This window comes from Struthio camelus, chromosome 18, assembly GCF_040807025.1.
Source record: "Struthio camelus isolate bStrCam1 chromosome 18, bStrCam1.hap1, whole genome shotgun sequence".
Taxonomy (NCBI): Eukaryota; Metazoa; Chordata; class Aves; order Struthioniformes; family Struthionidae; genus Struthio; species Struthio camelus.
The window spans coordinates 16,349,752-16,373,042 of NC_090959.1; the positions used below are offsets into that span (position 1 = coordinate 16,349,752).

At 43.2% G+C, this 23,291-nt stretch overlaps 1 long non-coding RNA gene across 1 annotated transcript in view; it reads left to right on the forward strand.

Annotated features, from left to right (window-relative positions):
* Window positions 1-601: 601 nt before the first annotated feature.
* Window positions 602-23,291, forward strand: part of LOC104141491 (uncharacterized) — a 28,587-nt gene continuing 5,897 nt past the window's right edge. The window contains exons 1-4 of the long non-coding RNA XR_011135324.1: window positions 602-2,915; window positions 3,002-3,256; window positions 3,651-3,776; window positions 11,596-11,741. This is a non-coding gene — a long non-coding RNA (uncharacterized lncRNA). The remainder of the gene's footprint in view (window positions 2,916-3,001; window positions 3,257-3,650; window positions 3,777-11,595; window positions 11,742-23,291) is intronic.

The window sequence follows — 23,291 nt, forward strand, 5'->3', positions numbered from 1 at the left end:
TCATGGTGGCTTTCAGATACCGGTGACCAGAGTGAGACTTCTGCTTGCTTCTGGAGGCAATCCCATATTGGAAGCGATGACAGACAGATAGAGGGACATACTAGAAAATTATCACTGGCATAAATCTTTCTCGTGAAAAATGATAAACAGGGATTGTTAAAAGCGGGATTGTGCCCTGTTAGAATTGATTTGCCTTTTTTTGTAATGTGCTGAGGTCTTGCAATGAGAAGGACTAGCAATATGATAACATTTTAGGAATTTTGGTTATACACACATGTTACAAGTAGTGCTAGATTCCTAAGCATGCCCTGTATCTAATAAGGCTGATCCCAAGAGAAGCAGTAGGCTGAAAATTGGAAGTAAACACTTGTCAGACAGGCTGTCTAGCACTCAGATAAATAGAAAAGTTCTTCAAGGGTTATTTCAACACTGAAGGGCAGCTTGGGAGGTGTATCAACAGCAAGAGGATGGCGCAGAAGGATTTGTTGCTTTATGTGTAATCCAAAAATCCACAGTTATGAGACATCATTTGGAGCCTGTATGGAACTGAAGTCAAATCTAGTTTAATGTGCTGCAAAAAAATGCGTGTGTAAGGATCCATTTTGGAGCTCTACCTCAAATTTCAGCTACAAACGTTAAAAAATTGGAAAGTATTTGACCTGGTTTCTCTCTGAAAACTGATGTAACTGCATGCTGTATAATTTGGCTTTTGCATGTTGGACTAGAACAATAACTGAAAAGGAGGGCTGGAAAAAAAATCGGAACGTTACAGGAAACAAATTCTCTTCCAAGTGCTTTGGGAAAAATAGACATATGCAATAGGATATAAGTTCATCAGGCACTATTGTGTATTTGTCAGTTTTAAAGTGGGGTTTTTCTTCTACTGTTTTACATCTTCAGAACTTGGTATGGCTATTTAATAATAGTTAACAGCAGATTATGACAACTGCAGTTATTACCAGTTTTCATAGCTGTAAGTTCCTCAAGGCAGGATTCATTCCTTTATTAAGACTGAAAGTCACAACCATTTTATAAATAATAAGTAGTGCCAGTGATTTGATTATTGCATTCCCCCCGTCTACCTCCATAAATTAAAGGGATTTCTGTTACCTTGACAAGGCAAGACTGCCTACAGACAGAGACACTTGAAGCTTAACTGTGTACAGGGACCAAACTGCAAGCAGTGCAGAGTGCCAAGGCTGCACTGACCCTCCTTTGCTGCTGGGGCTGTTTCAGGACTGCAGCTCCCGTGCTCCACTGCAGCTTAGGGACTGCTCTTGTCCCTCTGGGAACAAAAGTGAATTCGGGAGTTGTAGCACCTGTTACTACAAGAACTTGAATACAATTTGTTTCAGTTTTGGTGCAAAGAGGAGGAGAAAAAGAGCAAAATAGTGTATTTTTTCCAAGTTCAGTCTTCTTTTTAAAGCCACACCTGTGGCAACCAATGCATCTTATGATGCCAGGGCTTGCAGCCTGAGTCTCTAGAGAACTGGAATGAGGTGAGACTAGGCTATGGAGCCCAAATCTTTACTCAGAGCCAAATGTTGCCTATCACATGGTAGATAATGGGACCTCAGTTTTGGATGTGGACCTGTTATCTAAATGATTAAGAAAATAAGTTGCAAAGAGTGTCACGTTATTTAAGAAAAACGACGGTTATCTTGTTGGACACTACATCAGGGACGTTTTTGTCCCCTACGACTCTCTGAGTTCCCGTATTGTCAGGGGCCAATGCAAAAACGGATGTTTGCTGGGGAGGCAGGCAGCCGCTGGCCGGGCGGGCAGTGCTGCGCTGGCAGAGGAGAGCCCCTCGCCTCTGTGGAAGTGCCATGCTGACACCTAGCGACCACCTTCTTCAGAGCCTAGAAATCAGCTGGGCACCCACTTCCTCTTCCCACAAGATGAAGGCAGAGGTGATGCAAAGTGGTAAAGGTCCAGACCCAAAAGGGTAACCGGCACAGTAAGAGCCGTGAGTTTTTATGGGTCTTGGGTTGTAATCCCACATCCTCTCTTTTGGACACCTGCCCTGTAAATATGACCCTGTTCCTAGTCGCAGCTGTCACTGCAGCAAACCGGACAATCTTTGCATTTTTTATTTGGACAAATAGATGGACAGTGAAAAGTGAAATGGCTTTCAAGCAGCAAGGTATATGAGCGGACCATTTCCTGTGGAGTCGAAATGATGATAGGACAAGAGGAATAATGAGGCAGCAAACTCAGCTGGAACTGCTTGAAACAGTGGATGAAAACAGTCTGCCTCTTCCCTCAAGTGTAATAGTAGAGAATCAGCAGGAACAAGCAGGCAAAAGGAGCATAAGCAAAGGCAATACTGTACTGGTTCTGATTATTTGGTGGGTAGATGGAGGACAGAAAGTCAAGGTAGGGAAAAGCAGGCAGCGCTCAGTCTGCTGAGCAGCAGCCAGGTGTCTGGCCAAACACATATATAGGTCTGGACTAGCTACAGGTTACAGCTGTCTCCTGGAAGCATCGCAGGAGTGTAATGAGGACTGGAGCTCACTCAGGTACTCACAGGGAATTTGGTCCTGGTTGCAAAATCTGCCTGAGAAGTTAAGGGATACAAAAGGGGTCTGTGTTTGTGATCTTCTGCCTTGCAGTGGCTATACTAATTACATACGCACTATCATGTGAAAGACAGTGTAAGGTTCCCTTATTGGCTGATCCTGCAAAGCCCACCACAATTCCTAGAGTTTGTAAGAGCATCCCAAAAAATCTCAGGAGAGTAAAATGGTCAATATTGTGTTGCTTTTCAGACACAAGTAATGACTCCAGATAAGGCCTCTGTAAGAAGCTGTCCCTTCAGGACTGGCAGGGAGCTTTCTGAAGGGAACCTTCCAACAGAGAAGGAGCAGAGCTGCATGCAACTTTGAAAGTTATTTTGAGGCAGTTTCTGCAAAGTAAGAGTTTATTTAAGAAGTACGGGCCTCTTAGATAGGTTTTGCTCTGCTTATGTGAGATATTCATACCTTCTCCTTTTCACTAGGTGGCAGCAAGAAGATGGCTGTAAGCATCGGGAGGATTTTTTTTATTACAGTAAGCAGAGAGTTTACAACTGGTTTCCTGTCTGAATGGGTTTCCCTTGAGCAATCCCCATACCCGTACAATCCTCAACCAGAAAAACAACTCACAGCAAGTCTGTCAAGAGCACTGGCACAGATGCCTGAAACATCTCTCTTCCAGACAGGAGAGGACAGACTCTGCAGAGCTACAGGAGTCGCTGCATGTTTCAGCACAGAAGGTGAGATTTTTTGGTCTGCAGTTCCCTCTACTGGCAAATTCTCTACTTGCATCAGCCAAGCTCAGAGGCAGCCTGGTGATTTGGGCAGAGCTCTGGCTGCCTGAGGCAGCTGCACTGCTAAGGGGTACAGGTAGAGCTGAAGAGGGTTAGCACGGCAGACGGCATGGGGAGGAGGGAGAGGACCACACAGTTACCATGAAGTAGGCTCGTACATGCTGCGCTGCCTGGCCACAGTAGCCCCTGCCTCTTATGAGAGCAAAGCAGAATCATCTTCCCTTTCCCAGGGCAGCTAAAGCAAACCTGAGTTTGCAGCTAGAGTTTTGGATTAACAGACCGCATCTAGTTCTTTCTTCCCCCCAAGTCCCATTTTCCTTCTCCTGTTCTTCCGTCCCAGCCCCCTCAGACCTTCAGCACTCGGATTAGATTTTTGTTATGCCAGCCAGCAATGAACAGAGGACCCTTGGCTTTGGCTACATCTCTATGTATTTGCTGAAGACCCCTCATCATTGCCTCTGCTAAGGTAAGGGACATGCTTGGAAATCCATTGAGCCCTGTGGAAAGAGGAGAGAGCAAACGTTTTTGGAGAGAATTTAAATACAGAGCTATGCAGAGCTATATGAAACCATTACTAAAGAGAAAAGAGAGAGTGAAGAGGACCCCAGCTACCTTTGCAGAGCCCAAGCAAAAATATTGCTTTCCTTTGCTGAAATCAAAGCAAAAATGCTAAGCACAGCCCCTTTTTAAGCTAGAAGGAAGTCTCAAAGCCTGCCTCCTTCCCGCCTTCACGCTAGCTGCCACAGAGCAACTCTTACAACGTGACTGTGCCTTCTGGTAACACGCCACAGCTGGGCCAGCAGCTGGGAACCCTTTCTTTGCCAGAGCAAAGGAGGAAGCCCATCTAGGGCCCTCTCCTGGTGCAGAGGGCTGCATGACAGCAGCATGCTGGTGCTTAGTTTGCCAAGAACAAAGTATTGACAGATGCAATAGCAGGCAGAGGAAGGGGATGGGCTGACTGCTCAGAGCTGTATGACTGCATGGTTACGGCATGGCTAGTGGGATATGCAGGGTGAATAGCGGTGCATTGTCAGGTTGGTGCAGCCTCGGAATTATGGGTCTTTGTTCTGTGCTCAGAGGTAATACCAAGGGCCTGTTGCCATATCCTCACCTCTCAGTGGCATTGAGGGAGATGCATGGGACTCCGTTGCTGAACACTGGTAAAGACATTGGCCAGACATACGCCCCTATGGCTGCTTTCTCTCTGCAGAACTAACCTGTGCATTAGGAAAGGTCATACTTGAGAGTTCTGGATGTGCCAGATGGCCTTTAAGAAAAACTGAGTTGGGAAAATGTGCCAGTTTGAGGCCAGGCTTTTCTTCTAGGACATCCTGACAGCGCATGCAGGACACATTACTGATCACAATGTGGAGCATGGAATTGAGGCCTGACTTTCTTTCAGAAGGTTTTTGGAGTAGGGATTTGAGTTCAGAATGAGGTCTAGACTTCTCTCCCAAAGACAAGTGCTGTACTCCCTTTCCTGCTTTTCACAGGAAGGAGGTTTCCACCTGTCTAGTGCTTTCAATCCCATCCTGCAACCTGAATATCCCAACCTAAGAAGTGTGGGAAAAATTGGCTATTCTAATAAGACAGGGGAGCAGTCGAAAATGGATTAAGTAGGGATTGAATGTGTCTTGTGAGAGCCTGGCTATTGATTTCTAACCCTCCCTTTCTGACGTTATTGCAGAAATGATTTTCTTCTGCACTGTGCAGAGATTAAATATTAATAAATAGAAAATTAAAAAAAAAGGGGAAAGAAAGACCAGATCCCAAGGCATCCCACTGCACAATTAGAAAACAAATGAAGGATTTCTAGAATGAAAAACTGTTTCCTCAAGTTTTCTTGAGCCCAGAGTAGAAACATAAGGGGTTTTGGTGAGATCATTTGTAATGTTTCTATTTAGTGTTTTGTAGCAGAGTTCTGTGGGTTTGAGCCACATCCCATTGCAGTAGGTTCAGTATAAGCATAGAACAAAAAAGATGGAGTTTTACTTGGATCCTGGTTACCAGTGACCCATTTACTCACTGATGATGAAATAAGGGGGAAGATGCAGGTCTTCTCTGGCTTCACTTGCTCTGCATCCTGCAGTCAGACTCAGTTCCATTAGGTGTCTATTTATTATTTAACATTGGGAGATGGAGGGATAAGGCTGACCAAGATGATGTTTATGTCCTAGACGTTTCACTTCTCACAAACATTGCACAGGCTGCTACTTGCCATGAACTCTGTGGCTCCCAAATGAAACCCACAACCTTGGGTCTCTGGAGCAGGAGAGGAGCTGACAGGCAACCTTTGCATGCAGACGAGGACTCTGACTGTTCACAGACGTTCCAAGAAAATCTGCTCCCCACTTTTGAGTTCCCCATGAGAACTGTGTTTCTCATTCTGCCCCATCTCTCCCCTCACTTCACGGGAGTTGGGCGGTAATAAAATGAAGAAAGGGCATGGTGCAAGTCTTCCATCTAATTCCTGAAAGATCAGTATTCTTTCTGCAGCAGGATACACATGGAAAATGCAAAAGAAGGTTTGGAGATATTTAACGTAGAAGACCATTCCTTTTTAGGAAGTGGTTAGTGTGGGAAGGGGGCTTGCTAGGGTCTTATCCAAAGGCTGTAGAAGTGTATGTGTGCCTGCTACTCATCATGCACGTTCTCTCCCAGCACCTTAAAAGGCGGTTCATGTTGCCACTGTACATCGTCCAGGAGAGAGAAAATCAGATCTATGAACAAACTGTCATGCATTTTCATCAGGTGTTTGTCTTTCTTTTTTCCTGTCTTTGAAATTCTTGCAGCATACATAGAAATGGGCAAAAAATCTGCCAAAATGTGGGACTGCAGCAACCAGCTCTGACCTTGAATGATATTGCTCTCTCTGATGACCTTCACTGTAGCGTTCCTAACTCCAATGGCAGCCTGCTGTATTGCAGGATTTTGTGGGCATCACAGAGTCTGCACGCTCCAGGTTTGAGACAGCTGGGCTGCATCAGGCTTGCTTTACTGTTTTGGTTCCTCTTGTCCCCACAGCCCTAGTTAGGAATATTGGAACCATCCTCTGCTGCTGACCACGTTTTCCTGGCTGTTGTTTTTTTGAAGCAAGTAATTTTCATTCATGCTGATGCAAATTCAGAGCAAAGTTAGTGACTGGAGACAACAGAGGAAGGAAGAGGGACTAACTCTAGGGTTTCGTAAGTATAACCAAAGGCAGGATTCGGCCCACTGCATTTCTGCACTCCCCCTCTGCAGCAGTCAGCAGCATTATGGCCTGGTTTCCATTCTAATCTGATAGCTTTCAAGCTGCACAAGATATGTGATCAGTGCAGTCCATCCCAAGGAGGCCCGTCCATGATAGGCTTGTACCTGAACATGCCTCATCTGTTCCTGTCTCTGTTCTTTATTTTTTTATTTTTTTATTTTTTTAATGATCTCCCTCAAATTGATTGGCCTTGGCTGGTTGTGGCAATGCCAATGTCAGTTCTTTGTGGCCTTAATACTCAGCCATTTGAAGTCACTGCATTGACTTTGGATTGTGTCCTCATGTTATTCACCTCATTATGGTCCTGTGGCTTATTCTTTGTCTCCTCAGCAAAGCAACCCCTGGCAGGACTTGCAAGACAAATGGGCAAGCCTGTAGGAACCCTACAACCTGCATAGTCCTTCCTTGGATGGCAAAAGTGCTGACCACCTTCAGCTGATAGAGGGGGAAAAAGAGTTTCTCTGGATTCAGAAAGATGGTAGATAAAGTATGTGAAACACATGGACAAATGGTAGCCTGGCCCTGTGCTTCAGATACTGGCATAGGGCTGAGCAGATGGGGCTCCGGTCTTTACTCTTTTACAGATTCCCTGTGTGCCTGAGGTGACCCGGATGCTTGAAATCAATGGGAGTCAGGAAACTAAAGACTTGCGAGACCCAGCTTTTAAAGTGCTGGAGCTTCTGTGGCGTGACAAATGATGGTCCATCAGCAGAGCTGGATATCTAATCATGTATACTCCTAGTCTGCTCTGAAAATAAAACATCCTACCTTGGAGAGTAGTCCAAGAATGCTTCTGTGGACAGTTATCAGGAATCAGCTGATGGGTGGTAACTCTATAAGCCATGGTAAATCAATTGCTTTCTGTTGTGTCTCATACCCTCAGCTGCTTTCTGTGCTTCAGTAGCTCATGTTCAGAGTAGCAACGTTTGCAGACCTGGGGCCTGACAGCACCGTGCACAAATGGTTGTAAAGCACTCTGATACTGTGGCTAGTGCTAGATTCCCATACATATTCTCGTGTTGCCTGGTAAGATGGTACAGTAGTAAAAAAAAGTGAGTAAAGGTCCTTCCCGGATGTATAAAAAGTGTGTGTGCGTGCAGATTATGCACATCACACCTAGGTTTAGAAGCAACATACGGCATTATTTGGCAGACACTAGGCAATAGTTAGTGATGATGCTAGCTATATATAATAGAATTTCGGAGGGTGTGAGAAAGCAGCACCTCCTCCCATCTGCCCCCTTAAGGGAAGCAAATGCTTTGCTGTAACACTGTTCCCTGAGAGCTAGAACTTTAGCAAATAAGGGACTTTATTAAGTTGTTAATAAGATTTCATTTTCTCACTAATGCTACAGTGCTGCATTATTAATTTAAAACTGTATTTAGCCTGACATGCTAAAGTGCTAGGCCTCATTATTAATGCATAAACCCATGCCTCTGTTGTTTAATTAAACACCATGATTATGAAGTTCTGATGTGGTTTAATGATAGCAGGCTGGAGTGGCAGTACATTCCTGTGCTCAGATCCCCCCCATTCTCCCCCCCCCCACCCCGCTGCCACTACTTTCTCCTTTCATTTCCCCTTAAAAGCACAAATGCAGTTGTTGTTCTACTGAATAAACACCACATGACAAACGATGTTGATCTTTCCAAGGTGACATAGAATTACATTTTTTATTTTCCTAGGCTTAGATTCTTACTGATCATAGACTTCCATCCTCCATTTTTTTTACTAGCTATAAAGATAACTCTGTTTCTATTCCTCAAAAGACCAAGTAATCCTGGCTCCCAATAAAGTCAACAGGAGTTTGTGCCTGATTTCAAGGGGGCAGAATTTCACCCAAAGGAGAGAAGGACCTAGAGAAGGAGCCTAGACCACTGCTGTACGTGTCTGTCATTTCTAAATAGTAGTTGTCTGGGAGATGGAGCTTGGTCAAGGGAAGATGATGAGTCAGTAACAGAGCACGTAAATTTTTTTCAGGGCAAGACAAAAGCTATCTGCTGGGTGGCACGGATCTATTTGAGCTTTCCAGACAAGTACGGGCTGAACAGAGTTTCTGAATTGCCACTGTGTTGTACTGAATCATGTAAGATTCGCATGGATCTAGACCAGGATAGTAAACCCCGTAGACATTTCCCTGCCTCAGTTTCCCTGCCAGCATCCTTTGCATTGGGCTCAAGTGTTCTGGAGTCATTCACGATTGCTCCATGCAGCCCACTGTATTCCTTTTGGAATCTCTGCCAAACCATGACTTTCTGGGTACTTCTGAAAGACTTTCTGCTAAATATTCTCTCCTTTCTCCCCTCAAAATTTGGCTTCATCATCTTATCCCTCCCTGCTCCTGATAGTGGTTCTTTCTGAACAGCAGCTCACCCGGCCTGGTTTGCAGAGCCTCTTACTTTGTTGACTAGGAGTAAAATTAAACATATTCTTATGTACTTTCCTACTTAATAAGGATTTAAGCAGATCAGCCCTCTGTGCCTTTGTTTCTCTCCGCACTCTTTGCCTGCCTTGTCTGTTCAAACAGGAAGTCCTTGGCTTTGGAGCCTGTCATCTCCCAAACTTTGAGGTTCTCTCTCTCTTTTGAAGTCAAAAGTGGGTTTTGCTGTGGACTTCACTGGAACCAGAATTTTACGCTAAGTGTTTTTAAGCCAAGGCAGACGCTGGTTTGGCTGGAGGGGAGTGAGTGAAAAAGAGTGGCACGACTACATCGAGCCAGTCATCCTTCTGGCCGTTTCTAATGAGATGGGCAAAGTCCGTGTGTATTGCCTTTGAGGTGAATTCAAAGCTGACAACTAGTGCTTTGCTCAACAGAGCCCAAACTGTATTTCTAAATGGGCATTTGTTTCAAACACATCTTTGATTCTTTTCCTTGTACCTCTCAAAGAAGAAAATTGTTTGTTCCGGTCAATCTTCATTCCCATTCTTACACTGAAAGTGAGTGTGCAGATCCATTCTCTACACATACAGATACAACAGAAATATTAGCAGGCTTAATTTTCTTTGGTGGATTATTTTTTTAAATGTGTGCAGCAAAGTAACCTTCCTCTAACAGAGATGACCGTTTTGCGTTTATATAGTGCTTGTTGCTAGGATTTAGGTCTTTGCTGAAAGCTGTTATTTCTCTTAAGTACAGGAGAAAGTGCATTTTCACCTCCATTTGGGTAAACTGTCATTTTCTACTGTTTGCTGCTTTTCTCACCGTGGAGTAATAATTTGAGGTTCAGTGCTTTTTTTAAGAGAAATGCATTCCAGGAGCATGGTGGGGCCTGGGGAAGTCCTCTACGTTTGCTACTAGAGGAGAAAAGGAAGAGAAGGGAGAAGGTTTCTGAAATATTTAAGGCTTCTGAGTGCTGCCGTTGCTCAGCTTCTGCCATCAAATCATATTCAATTTAAGAGGGTCATGCAGGTATTTTATAATCGTACACAAAAAGCAGCCAGTGGGTAGCTGAGAAGCTATGCATGTATGCATAATATATTATTTTTTGGTGGTAGCACTAGCATCCATGGGAAGCCACTTTAGGTAGATTTAAGAGGATTCTGTCCAACCGTGATACTGATGAATAACAGAAATAATCTAATATCACTCTTTGTATACCTGTGTTAGTGGTGTTATTACAAGTCATACTATTAGTACATGATGCAGTAAGAACTAAGCCTCTTCAGATGCAGTAGGCTGTAACAGAGTGAGAGGGAGACTTAGGAACATGTATGCAGCTCGCTTCATGATACATAGCAATGAGTATCTTCCTCTTTCTTGAACATTTTCTTGGATTATTAATTTCTATAGGTAGTGAGAGACTAGAATAAATTGTGAATAACAACTTCACTACTGTCAGTTCTCTTTTTTCTGCAAATGAGCATGGGCAAATCCTCCAATTCCTTTGGTGTTCGAAAATCTATTCCCCCCCCCCCCCACACACACACACTTTATTTTGTGGCTGACTTAGTTTGAAAGTCATTTACTAATGTGGTTTGGAGGTGATTTGAAATTCTCAATTCTTAGTGAATTGATGAGTCGGTAAGTGATTTAAGTAATTTAGTCATAGTCATTCATATTTAAGGGGGGAAGTTCACTGATGACAGTTAAAAATTTTATCTTGTTTTGAATTAGACAGGAAATTGACCTTGGCAAGTGGGACCATGCAAGTCAACATGTGGATTTGGGAGAATTTACTGGCAAAGTTCACTTGCTAAAATAGTAGAGAAAGGAATACAAAAAGGAATGAACAACATGCAAATCCACTAAGCATTCATCCATGCAAATCCATTTAAACATTTGAACAAACATCCCAGGACATTTTTCTAAATATTCATGTGGAAGTAGAGGTGATAAAAGCAAATGCATTTTTTTTGTGCTTTTGCACAAAACTGCTCACATTACCTGCACTTACTGAATCGGAGTTGCTGTCATGATGTGCTGTTAGGATGATATTCTGGTTCCCGTGAAGATGGTGAGAAAAAGGTCCTTTTGACCTCAATGACACCCATCCTGTCTTCTGCTCACATCTGCTCTATCAATGTCAGTCCAATATGAAAGTGATGCAACAGATGTTTTGTTACATTAACGATGATGAAATTACCTACGTCATTTGAGCTGGTTTCATTTTTCTGACACTTTTCTGTTAGAAAGCATAATTTTGTTGAAATTAGAGCAGTAGTCAGAGTTCAAAGAAAAAAGTGGAAATTAATTATTTCCTTTAAATGTTTAAACACTTCATCCTGATGCCACTGAATTGTTTACATTTGCTTACAAAAAATACTGTCTTTTGACCTTCTTGTTTCAATGTGTGTACAATATAATGAAACATTACTGCTCGTGTTCTATTATGTCTAATAGCAAGCATAATCTGGTGCTTCATGTGCAATAGCAATACCGGTTATAATAAACACATATATTCTATTTCACTATTACTGAAATAAAATGAAATGACATTTGCAAAGTGAAGCATTCATAGTTTCTTATACTTAAAAAACCAAAAAACCTGTTATATGAAAAATGTTTTAATTTTGGCTTTTTGTTTCTATTCAGAATGGAAACAAATCTCTCAGATGTTGGATTTCCCATGAGAGGGAAATTCTCTGTCTGACCAGCACTGAATCTTACCTCTCAAATTGCACAGAGGATAACTACAGTTCGTAGCATCATGAGAAGAAGACATTTCAGTTTCAACTTCAGTGAGTAACTACTATGGGTTGCGTTATACCAGCAAACCATGATCTTGCCAGATGCAGGGGTCTGCGGCATCATTCATACCTTTATTCCTGTGTGGCTGAACATTTACCCTTCCCCGCATTGAACTTGGCTCCTTGGGCTTTTCAGAATTTGATCAGACATGAATTCTGCTCCTTCTGCAGTCTCACTGTTTTCTTGTCCTTTAGGGATCTGGTTCTGCCATTCTGTGCTGCACACCATCTTTTCTCCATTCCTTCTTTCCTATTTCTCCTTGCCTAGCCCTGACCTCCAATCTGTTCCTTCCAAAAATCTCAGCATGACTAGTGCAGAATTGTTTCTCTGTGGACGATCTAAAGTCTGGAACAGCTTGCCTGTATTCCTTCACTGCACTAACCCATTGCCTGCAAATCTCAGCTGAAAACATTACACCTTTGCCTGTGCAGTTCTTTCTTTCTGGCAATGTGACTGCTGAGCTCTCTTGGGTGCGCATATGTTCATACAGGTGCATCAGTAGCATTATAGAAATTAAAACCTTGTGGCTGGAACCTGCATCTATGAGGAATTCTGTTTCCTTAAACACTGAAGCAGAAGAAAAGGAGTCCATATTAGTGGGTCTGATGTGCAAGCAGTTCTTCCAGTAGTGGAGGAAAAACACCAGAGTATGGGGACCCTGCTTACTGGGGAAAGATTCCCAAAGTATGCACAGCTGCAGTTGTCTCCGAACAAGAAGATGCAAGGTGAAAATGTTCCCTGAGGATATTCACACTTTTCTTGGTCAAAATTGCTATTCAAACACTTTCATAAGCTGGATATGCTGTTTGCTAATCTCATAGTATTTTAGGAATTGGAAAATGGTGCATTAAGCATTATTAGTCCTGTAAAATAATTGCATTGGATGTATTGCTGGGGAATGGGGCAAAATTGCACTGCTCAGTGCTGAGTGTGTTGTATGCTGTGGTTTCCAAAAGGTCAGCCAGGCCAGCCAAGTTAACAGGAGTAGTCCCTCTTTACATCCTCTCTCTCTGTCTCACACACGCTTAGAAGGGAGAGAGCAATCGACAGTTTCATTGCAACTGAAACAACTGAAATTAATCAAGTCCAAATCCCTCCTGTCCAAGAGACCATGAATTCAGCTGGATCAGAAGCCCTTGGTTAAGCAGCCCCTGAAAGTCTATCAGAAGTTTATTAATATGGTAATTTATCTGGGTAAGCGCATAAAGATGCTAATTGAAATGTTTTTTTATGCATCATTTTTAAAAGGCAGAAAGGCTGGGGATTTTCTAGGAAGGAAAGTGGAATTGTCACTTACGTTTCATCATGTCGTAACGTTATAATTTCATCATTTGACTACGCTTCATTTTAATTTTTTTTTATTTTAAGTGCGAAGAACAAAGAACTTGATACTCCAAAGATTTGGGGCTCGTGCTACGTCTGGTTCTGGTCTTGATGCATGGAGATAGATTGAATTAATCAAACTTCTTCACACTGCTATTTAATCGGGTTTACAATTAGCTGAGGGCTGCAGGTCTCCCGGGCCTATCAGCTTTGCAAGCAGAAGCTGTAATACAGCAGCTCTGCAGCCACACACTGGGAGTGCCTTATAGACCAGATTGTCATAATGTGGCATGAAATTAAAGCGTGATGTTACTTGACAACAGAATTTCAATTTCTCCCTCCCCCTCTTTTTTCTCTTTAACAAAGTCTCTACCTAGAGATAGGCCTCCCTGTTGAGTTGCACCCACCTGCTCTGAGCTACACAGCTGCCTTCAAAAGAGTTTCTGATACTATTAAACCAATCTGTGTTCCATTACAGTCATTCTGATATTCTTCCCTGTCTTTTTTCAGTGGCAGATTATTTTGCTGTGAGGAGCTAATAAGCATACAGCTCTTAACTTGTTTCAGTTCTTACTCAAATGCATTGATTTCCTCTCTCCCTCTCTTCTCAGAACACGGAGGATTTTCGCTGGCGTCTCTTCTCCCCGGTCCTGCATGCACAGTTATGTCAGTCCTCCTCAGCTGCCCTGCTGCCATTTAGAGTGGTAAAACTGACTTGCATTCAGATAAACAAACACCTAGGAGTGAAGAGTCTGGGTAGATTTTTCCTTCCATTAGCCCTCATCTCTTGAGAAGCAGCTGGGGTACACAGTTAGGAAATGGGGTTCAGTTTTTCTTTCCACGAAGTCAAGATCTTGTGAACATAATAGCAGCACAAATTAATTATCTGGGCATTGATGAATGGCTCTATGTTATTTTACAAACCCTGTCGTGGGAAGAGTTGAAAGGAGAAACATAGTGATCCCAGAAGGCCTGGGAGGAAAGAGGTGAGGATCAGGTCAAGTTGATAATGGGGAATGTTATTCCCTCCTTAAACTGACCTGGAGTCTAATCCGACTCATCATACACCTTGGAATCAATGGGCAGATGATGAAGAGTTCCCTGCAGTTATAAAGGAAAAGGTTGAGCATATTTTTGCTGATAGTGAGATCTGATTGCGGAATAAGCTCCCGAGGTGCAACATTTAAAGCCATTAGAGTTACACTGGGTGCAGGAAATGTAACTCTGGGTTGAGAAGCCTAGCCCAGGGGTGTGTATGGGGATCCGTCTCTGGTCCTGCTGAAGGGAATGAGCGAGGCTCCCGTAGAAACAGCATGAGGCCCTTGATAGCACAACTTGGTGTTTGTGGGCTACAATCACTAATTTCTCCTGACTTTGCTAGATCTGGAAGTGATCGGTCCTGTCTGCGGTTTGGACCTTCAGTTTCGTAGTTACAGATTCTGCTCGTTAGGTCTGTGCTTTTTTCTACCTCTGAATTATGAAAGGTGTTTAAATTCCATCTCTTTTAATATCAGATACTGAATGAAAAAACAAACCACGTCCACAGAGCAGCACCCATAAATGGACTGCAGGTGTGAGGTTCATGCAAAACAGACAGAATTAAATCTCTGAGAGAGTTCAGAGTACAATTCTGAGAGTTATTTGTTAATCAGAGTAACTTCCATTTAGTTATCAAAGACAGCGACAAAATGAACTTTGCTTGTAATGGAAAACAAACTCTTAAACTGCTGTCCCCCATTGCTCTCCATTTTTTCCTTCCTGCGTGGTGCTGAGCACCTCCCAAGGATTAACCTATTATTCAGAAGACTGATTCTGCTCCCATTGAAGGTGATTATTTTCCCCCTGCTGAAATCCACAAAAGCACAATCAGGTACAAGAGCAAGGTAGTTTTAAGCATTTGCATCTTATACAGGTTGGCCTGCAAACACCTGTAGTTTGTCAGGCTGATAGCAACCATTTGTGGGCTTAGGAGGTAAGGAAAAAATCAGTGAACTTTAAAAAGCACAATAAAAAGAAAACGTTTTTCTTATTGAGAAACATAAAGCTTAATGAAATGAGATGAACTTGTTTCCTCAATTTGCTTGGACATCTTAAATTGAAAGCAGAGTGTAACCTCTGCTTGCAAATTACTGTAAACGGTTCAATCACTCTAATTCATGGCAAAAGAGAGGGAAGGCTGGAGTATGGACTATTAATCAAAGATCATTACTGGGAAGTCAGACTCTTTGTTTTCCCCTCTCTTTACTGGGCCAGAGTCTCTGGGATTTTGCAGAAAAATGTTTGTGTGTGTGTGTGTGTCTGTGTATGTGTGTATATATGTATATTCGTCTCTGTGTGTGTGTGTGTGTATATATATAAAATATATGAATATTTATGAAGAGTTTGCTAGTGACAGACCAGGCTGCCCCTGCAGGCCCAAAGGAATTAATGTAAATTCCAGTCAACCATGAAAACCCACTAGAATTGAACTGTATTTCAGCATGGTGGATAAAGCACATCAAAGAGCAGAATTTCTATAAGATAATTACACACAATGCAACTCTAATCACAGAAAGACTGTGGATATTGCTGATAAAGTGTAATAAATCTTTTATGACTATGCCTTGTTCTGCTGAATCAGCTTTCTGTTTCTGTTGCGCTAAACTCCAGATTCTTGCTCTTACTTATATATATATATACACTTTTTAAAAACATATCAACTAATGTTTTGCTGTAGCTTCCGTGAAAGGTTTGGGTTTATTTAGTTTTTTACCTTGTTGAAGTGCAGTTAGATCAACAACAGCAAAAAATTCATCTCTCCTGCCTGGCAGGTCTGCAAAAATAAATGATCTATAAGTTGAGAATCTGCCTTTCTGCTGTATTTTAAGAGATTGGAATAATTTCAGTTTTGACAGTTCCAGGTTTTCAGAATTCAGGCTTCCTCCCTCGTATTCTCTGGCATCATGAATTCCTTGCGTAGAGTCACAGAATGACTGAGGCTGGAAGGCGTTTCTGGAGATTGCCTAGTTCAACCGCCCCCTGCTCAGAGCAAGGTCACATAGAGCAGGTTGCCCAGGGCCACGTCCAGTCGGGTTTTGAATATCTCCGAGGTTGGAGACTCCACAACCTCTCTGGGCAACCTGTTCCAGTGCTTGACCACCCTCATAGTACAGAAGGTTTTCTTATGTTTAAATGGAATTTACTGTGCTTCAATTTGTGCCCATTACCTCTTGTCCTGTCACTGGATACCACTGAGAAGAGTCTGGATCCAACTTCTTTACTGCCTCCCATCAGGTGTTTCTACATATTGCTAAGATGCCCCCGAGCCTTCTCTTCTCAAGACTGAACAGTCTCAAGAGTGGTGAAAACAGAAATAGTATGTGTGAGTTTGCATGTAGTTGCTTTTTAAGTCTTAGGAATTCAGAATATTTTCCAGGTCATATGCTCAAGCTAATAGGGAGTTCTAGTTTTAAGAGTAAGTATCAATTCTTACGTAATTGCATGTCTCCAGCAGCTGGGACTTTCAGGAAAATAGCGTTGTGATAGAACTGGGAATGTTTGCAGTGTTGTGTCAAACTGTTCAGTATTCAAAAGAAAAAATGGTGGCTCTTCCCACGAGCGAAGGAATGGTTGTTTTTAAAAAGGCACCAGAACCACAAGAAATAAGGGGGATACTTTCTTGCTTAGAAAGTGATGACTGGCTCCTAGCTCCCTGTTGTTCCTGTCCTCTTACACATGGGTGTAAACCTGGCAAGTGAGCAAGCCCTAGCACAGTACAGGGCCCTGAGCGGGAGCAATCTGTGCCAGAAATAAGGCCTGATGCAGATAACGCCCCATTCCTGTAGCAGTGAGGCACCTGGAAACCTAGACTCTGGTCACCATCTGTTTCTCAAGTGCTCTTGGGGACCCCTTGTGTCTCACTGTGAGTCTCCCTTGTATATCTAAACGTCGTCTGAGCACCAGCAGATTAATTAGGGAAAGTGTCTTTACTGTTTCTTAACCAAGAAGCCAAAGTTTGCCTTCTTCATGTGAGTTTTGCCCTTCATTTGTCTTTCTGGCATATGGGCAGCAGAAGGTCTCTGCTTCTAACAGAGTGAAAGAACTTTACATATGGTTTAATTACAGTAAATTATCAACAAAGGGAAGAGTTTGCAGAGGGACAGCTGAATCCCACTCATGGATTCAGTGAACGTCTGCTCAGGATTTCAGTGCTCTGCCACATTTCACAGTGACACTTTGCTCCACCCCAGAGAACAACTGTTCCAAGAAAAGTCCATCCCTTAGCGTCTCGGTGCACTGTGGGGGGACCTTTCTCAAACTGACAGCCTGGGAAATGTCTGGCTTCTTGGTCTGTTGTCTGAACCTTGTACTTTGGGAGGAGCAGGGAGAGGAATTTGTCAGTGGTATCAATATTTCCTCTCTCCTGTGCTGGTTTTAGAACTTACAGGCTGATGTCCTCTCTGACTGTTGGCTTTATTAAGTCTACTGCAAGTTTAAACATGAGATGATGTGTCCTCTGGCAAGTAGCTAGGTCTTCTCTTCCACATCTGTTGTGCTCTCCTGATCCCACTGACGGGTACATGTTACTCAAGACATACTTAAGGCTTCCCAAGCCCTTGTGAGCACACCATAACTTCAGAGCCTTATTTATATTGGTAGCTTCGCCCTGGTTGTCACCCAATGGGAAGTACTTTTGTATGCAATCCCCCAAACAGACATGAAAGACCATGTCAGGACAACGGAGGGTTGCAGAGGATGTTCTTCCTTTGCATGATTTACGTCGTGTCTTTGAAAGCGTGTTCCTCCTGTGGCAGTCTGAAGCGAATAAACAAAGTTCCTGGGGAAATGGTATGCTGTGTTCAAACACTTTACTGAACTTTAATGTTCTGCAAGTTGCAAGGAAATGACTACAAAAGCCTTGGAAAAGCAAAGGAAGAAAGTTAGCTCAAGGCAAGGTGATATTCCCTCATTAAAATCTATTTGTGCAAAGTTAAGATGTCAAAGAAATTTCGTTGGTTCCAAGAGGATATGAAAGCCCATGTTATTAGTGATCAGAAGGGATTTGGGAGTCCTGTTTGCCAAAGAGGAGGGAGTCGTGAAAGAAAGGGAAAGAAAAAAGAAAGGAAGGAAAAAAATATATTGTATTTGAGCATTTAATATCATCTGGGAAGAATAATGAATGCAACTGCCTTAAAACAACAACTTTGTTTCCCAAGTATGGCTCACAGAAATGATTTTTAAGGAAGAAAATCTTCACAATTCAGCTGGAGACTTTACATGCAGTTCTTGAAGCAGTACTGCTGCCTACACCGAGACCCACACTCCAGTTCCAGGAGCAACCTGTTATCACTTTGCCGATTTTTATGGAAGGTGAATGAGGTTGTTAAAGTCCACATTATTGATTCTTAGATTATTGAGACTTACGCTTGTGTGAATGGTGTGTGCCCAGGACCATGATATCACCGGCAGGCTTAGAACACAATATTTAATGCTACACCTTGCACTTGCCATATTTTCATAGCTCAAAACTTTGCCAGAGCAGCTGCCTCGGTGGGGACTCCTTTGTCTTTCTGCACTGTCCTAGACAGCTCTCTTGGATTTGACAACTTTGGGAGTAGAACTGCTTGAATTCGGCACTTTTGGTTCTAGAACTAAATTGTCATGGCGATTCCTATGGCTTTTGTGCTGTTAAACCCTCCTGGACCCTGTGAATGCTGGGGAGAGCTGGGGGGGGAACTTACAGACGCAAACTAGAGCCTGGAAACAGCAGTACTGTAACATCTGAGTCTCCCTTCCTCTGTGACCTGGGATTACAGAGATGGACTGGTACAGCATTTCTGCTCTTTTCCTTTTTTCTCCAGCAGTGCATCATGTTCAGCCTCTTCTTCCTCCTGGGGCTCAGAGCAGAGACCCTGTTTTTCCTTGATCTCCCATCTGCCTACCTGCTTCAGCTGATACCATCAGCTGCTGTCTCTGGACTTGGCAGGGAGATGTCTTCCACAGGTGAGCCTTTTACTGTAGGTTAATGGTTATGGTTACGGTTATGGTCATCTATGGGTCCTGGGTTATCCTCAGGAGCCACAAACAAAGGTCCAGTTGCAGCATTTGAATGAATATCGCTCCTTTGCTACATGGCACCGTGCTGCTTTCTTTGTCCATTTGCTTGTCTTTGAGGATGTAATAGGATGCAGGTTACAGTTCCCTGCTAGAGGCATTTTTTTTTTGTAACAGCTTCTGCTTTTGCAACCTTGCGTTTTATTCTGAACTTTGAAAAGACGATTGGTGCCATTGACTGTTAGGACCGAGATCAAATAATTAAATCATACTTTAGATTAATATTCAGTTGACTCCTTAACGATGACAGTATGAGGCGTATTTACAGTCCAGGAAGCAAATACTCCCTAGATGCAAACCTTTTTGTCGTCGTTGAGGGTTTGGCCCTTCAGATGTATGGGTGTTGACAGAATCAGTATTTGCATCTGTGTGAGAAGATCCCTGAGCAGAGAAGTGAGAATTAACACTGTGTGGTCAGGGTGCCATTAATTGCTAGTAAGCAAGGCAGGAAATGAGTCTGGGCCGCCGATTCTATACTTCATGGTGTATTAACCATCTGCAACAGCAGGAGAACCTATTAAAGATACTAGTTTGAAGTACCCGTAAAACTGCCTCCAGGAAAAGTAGCTTTGGCCAATGCTTTTGAAAAGCCCAGGGAGTCAGACTGCAAAATCTTGCAGCAGTCCTAGGCACTGCGTGCCAGTTGTACCCATGTCTGTGCCTCTTTCCAAGCGCCATGCTTCTGCATGGAGGGTTTGTTTGTTTTATCAGCAGAAATCTCCTATCTCTGCCTAGGCCGGCCTGTCCATCTGTTTTGATGGCTTCTTTTATCGCTAGCAGCCATGTGAAGGATGAACACATTAAAAGCTGTGGCTCTCTTTTTGTGCTGATAGTGGCCGAGGCCCTCCCCCAGTTTTGCATTAATGTAGAGTGGCGATGTGGCCATGGGCTGATTGCATTTGCTAATGTTAATCAGCAAGGGGCCAGGCGAGGTGAATAAGTGAACTATATTTTATTCAGTTTGACAGAAGGAGGAGTCGAATGGAAATGATTCTTATCTTTGGTTGTGGCCGACCTAAATTAATGCTATCTCTGGTGCTGAAAGGCTCTGGAGAGCAGATGTGTATATTTTCTATGGTCTCCTTGGTGGGAGCACGACTGTAGCAAACCACACATTAACCTGTGTGTTAACTTTGGGACGAAGCTGATCCCCGTCCCCAGTTGCATGGGCTGGGCAGCCTGAAAGATGAAGATGTAGGAAATTAAGTCATGTCTTGTTTTGCCTGCTTGAAACAAGGACAGATTGCTAAAGCTGGAGATTGCTAGTGCTGGAGAAGTGGATGGCAGGTCCTTTATTCTAACATTTACAGAGGAAAGACAAGAAGGGACAAAGTCTTTAGCAACTGTCCAGAAAAAAACTGATTAATTACTGAACATCAGTGCTGGTTACTATCCTGCCAGCAGTGTAAACCTCTGTAACCATTGCTCTATCTGTGTTGCGTTCATTGGAGGATGCTGCTGGGGATCTGCACTCCCAGGCCGGGTAAACAAGATTGCACGCTGGGCTGCTCCCCAGGCGCAGACAAACAGCCTCAGAAACTTCGCAGTCTAAGTAGCACTGAAACCTTTCCCTTGCAAGGTGTAGATATCACTGCTGGTGGGATGGAGGTTACCAGAGGCCTGGCAAGCACCTTGTCTCCAACCTCCTTCCTGGGGAGCAGTGCCCTGGGCTCACCAGTGGTGGGAGCCAGGGGACTGCTTGCCCCAGGTCTGTGTAGAGAAGGACCAAGGCCCGGTGGTAGCCAGGCACCAGAGAACCCCTCCTGCCTTCTATCATGCCTGTGCTTATTGGGGTGGAAAACAGAAAGGCTGTGCTCATGATAGGGTGAAAACAGAAAAATAACTGGAAAGAGAGGGGATAGAAGAGGCTTAAAGAAATCTACCCGGAGAATGGAAGAGAGATGGGAAGGAGAGCGAACGAGGAAGCAAATGTGATATTTGGCAGAGCGTGGTAAGCAGTGCCACCCACGCAGCTAAGGGTGGGATGTTGGGAGCTAAGGCAAGAGGCACTGCAAGCACATTTCCATTTCTTTATTCTCTGTATCACGCTCTTCTTCTCATTTCAAGGTCTGATCAAGTCTGACTATCTTCACCCCCTTTTGCTGTAAAGACTCCTATTAATGTTGACAGTTTAGGTGGCTGGGGGATGTGGTATTAGTACTGACAAATGCTGGTAATTTGCAAGCAATGTTTTCCCTCTAGCACCAGTGGGAAATCACCTAACCTTTGCCAATAATTCTCAACATAACTCACAAAGCCTCATCTTCTATCATTACGAGGAGCGGCATTTCTGAAAATTATCAGCCTCTTCTTGAATCCATCCATGCTAGACTGTACAGAGGAGGTGATATTAATCAGTATGTGAGGCCCACTGTCGTATTAAGGATTCTCTTGCAAGATCTTTTTACCATATGCTCTCTGATATTAAGCTTACTTGATTATGCTTTCAGATCTCTCTTTTTTTCCAACCTGTCACATCACTTGGCTCTAACTATCTTTTATCTGTTCTTATTGTATTGATATTTTTAATCCTAATTTGCTTAACTTGTCTGTGGAGAGCACTTGTGTATGTTTATGCTTTAAAACAACACTGATTAATCAATAGCTAGTGCACTGGTATAGTAAGTATAATCAGCCCAGGTCTGAGGGCTGCAATGGGGACAGCGAGCTGAGAATCTCACCCTCCATCCATACATTGAAGCATAAGGGTCAGGTTTTCAGAAGAGCTGAGTTTACAGCAGCTTTCTTGGAGAATACATCGAGCTGTTGGCCAGTAAAGTCTTTGGTAAATCTTACCTTAATTGTTCAACTGAGAATGTAGAAAGAAAAAGAAACAACATTGATATAAGATATCCTGGCACCTGCACTGACTTGAGGAACCTCCAGAGTTCAAATATAGCCTGATCTCGCTTTTATTTTGCAGAAGCTGTAGCCAAACAATGCTGATAGCAACTGTCTTTAAAGTGAAATTAAAATGTAATGAGGGTGGGAGGCAGGGACAAGCTAGCGTGGACCATCTGAGCTGTTGCAATTCCAGAATTCATCAGTGCTGCTGAAAGCGGAGAGCGGCTGTTGTGTTATTGATGCAAGGGGAGAGAGAGGTTATTGCATTATTGACATACAGGAGGTGGAGAAAGATTACCATGTTAGCAGCGGTACAAGAAGCGAGATTATCCAAACGCAATAAGCCATTGTTACAGCAATGACATTTTTCCACGCCTCCTCCCCCCCCATTTCTTACCCTGTCCTTTCCACCTCCCGCCTGCATAATATTAAAGGTCAGTAATATCCAGACAGATGGTTGGGAGGGTTTACGGCAAGGGACTGCTTTCTTTGGTCATTTTTCTGAAATGGCAATTGTGCTCAGAAAAAAAAAAAAAGCATTTTTTTTTTGACTAGGATTAACTTATCCGAATGCTGTGAAAAGGAAGAGAGAATTTGGGTTAGAGGACTGTTCCTTTCGCTGACATCTGCGCTGCTCTATATGACAGCTCTGAGCAGCACAGCTGCATCTTAGGCACTGGAATAACCAGGGGATAAATGACATTGGATTTTGTCTTTATTTAATAAGTAACTTTACTAAATGTTTTTTGGATGTGAAAGATGTGCAGTAAACTTTCTGACAAGGGTCCCTGCCTAGTGTTGATCCTCAAAGGACCCTGATTCCTCCATGAGAGAGTATTTATCTCTCGGGTTCACTTTTTTGCTTTCCGATGACTCCTCTCTCCTCCAAAGACAAGACTGTTTTCCCTTGCTTGTATTTTAGTCCCTTGATTTAGTTAGGCCTTCGTTTGGGACTGCTTCTTTGTGTTAGAGCAGGCTCCCTAATACTAAACCATAATTCAGTGAAACTGCCCACTGCAGAGTGACTCACAGTGTAAAATACCCTCCTTCGAAAGGGCATCAAGCTGTGTTCATGGACCAGATTTGCAGTTCAGAGAAGTTAATGTCAAGCTGCCCATGGATGGCTGTGAATTTTGGAGCTGGCTCGAAGTGATCAGCTCATATCTTCTTGGATTTAATTGGGTTACAGGAGTGACTTCTGATCCCTGGTCCCCAGGGAAAGAGCCACAAAGATTGCCGCATCTGCAGCAATCTCATCTGTCCGTGGTCTCAGTCAGGGA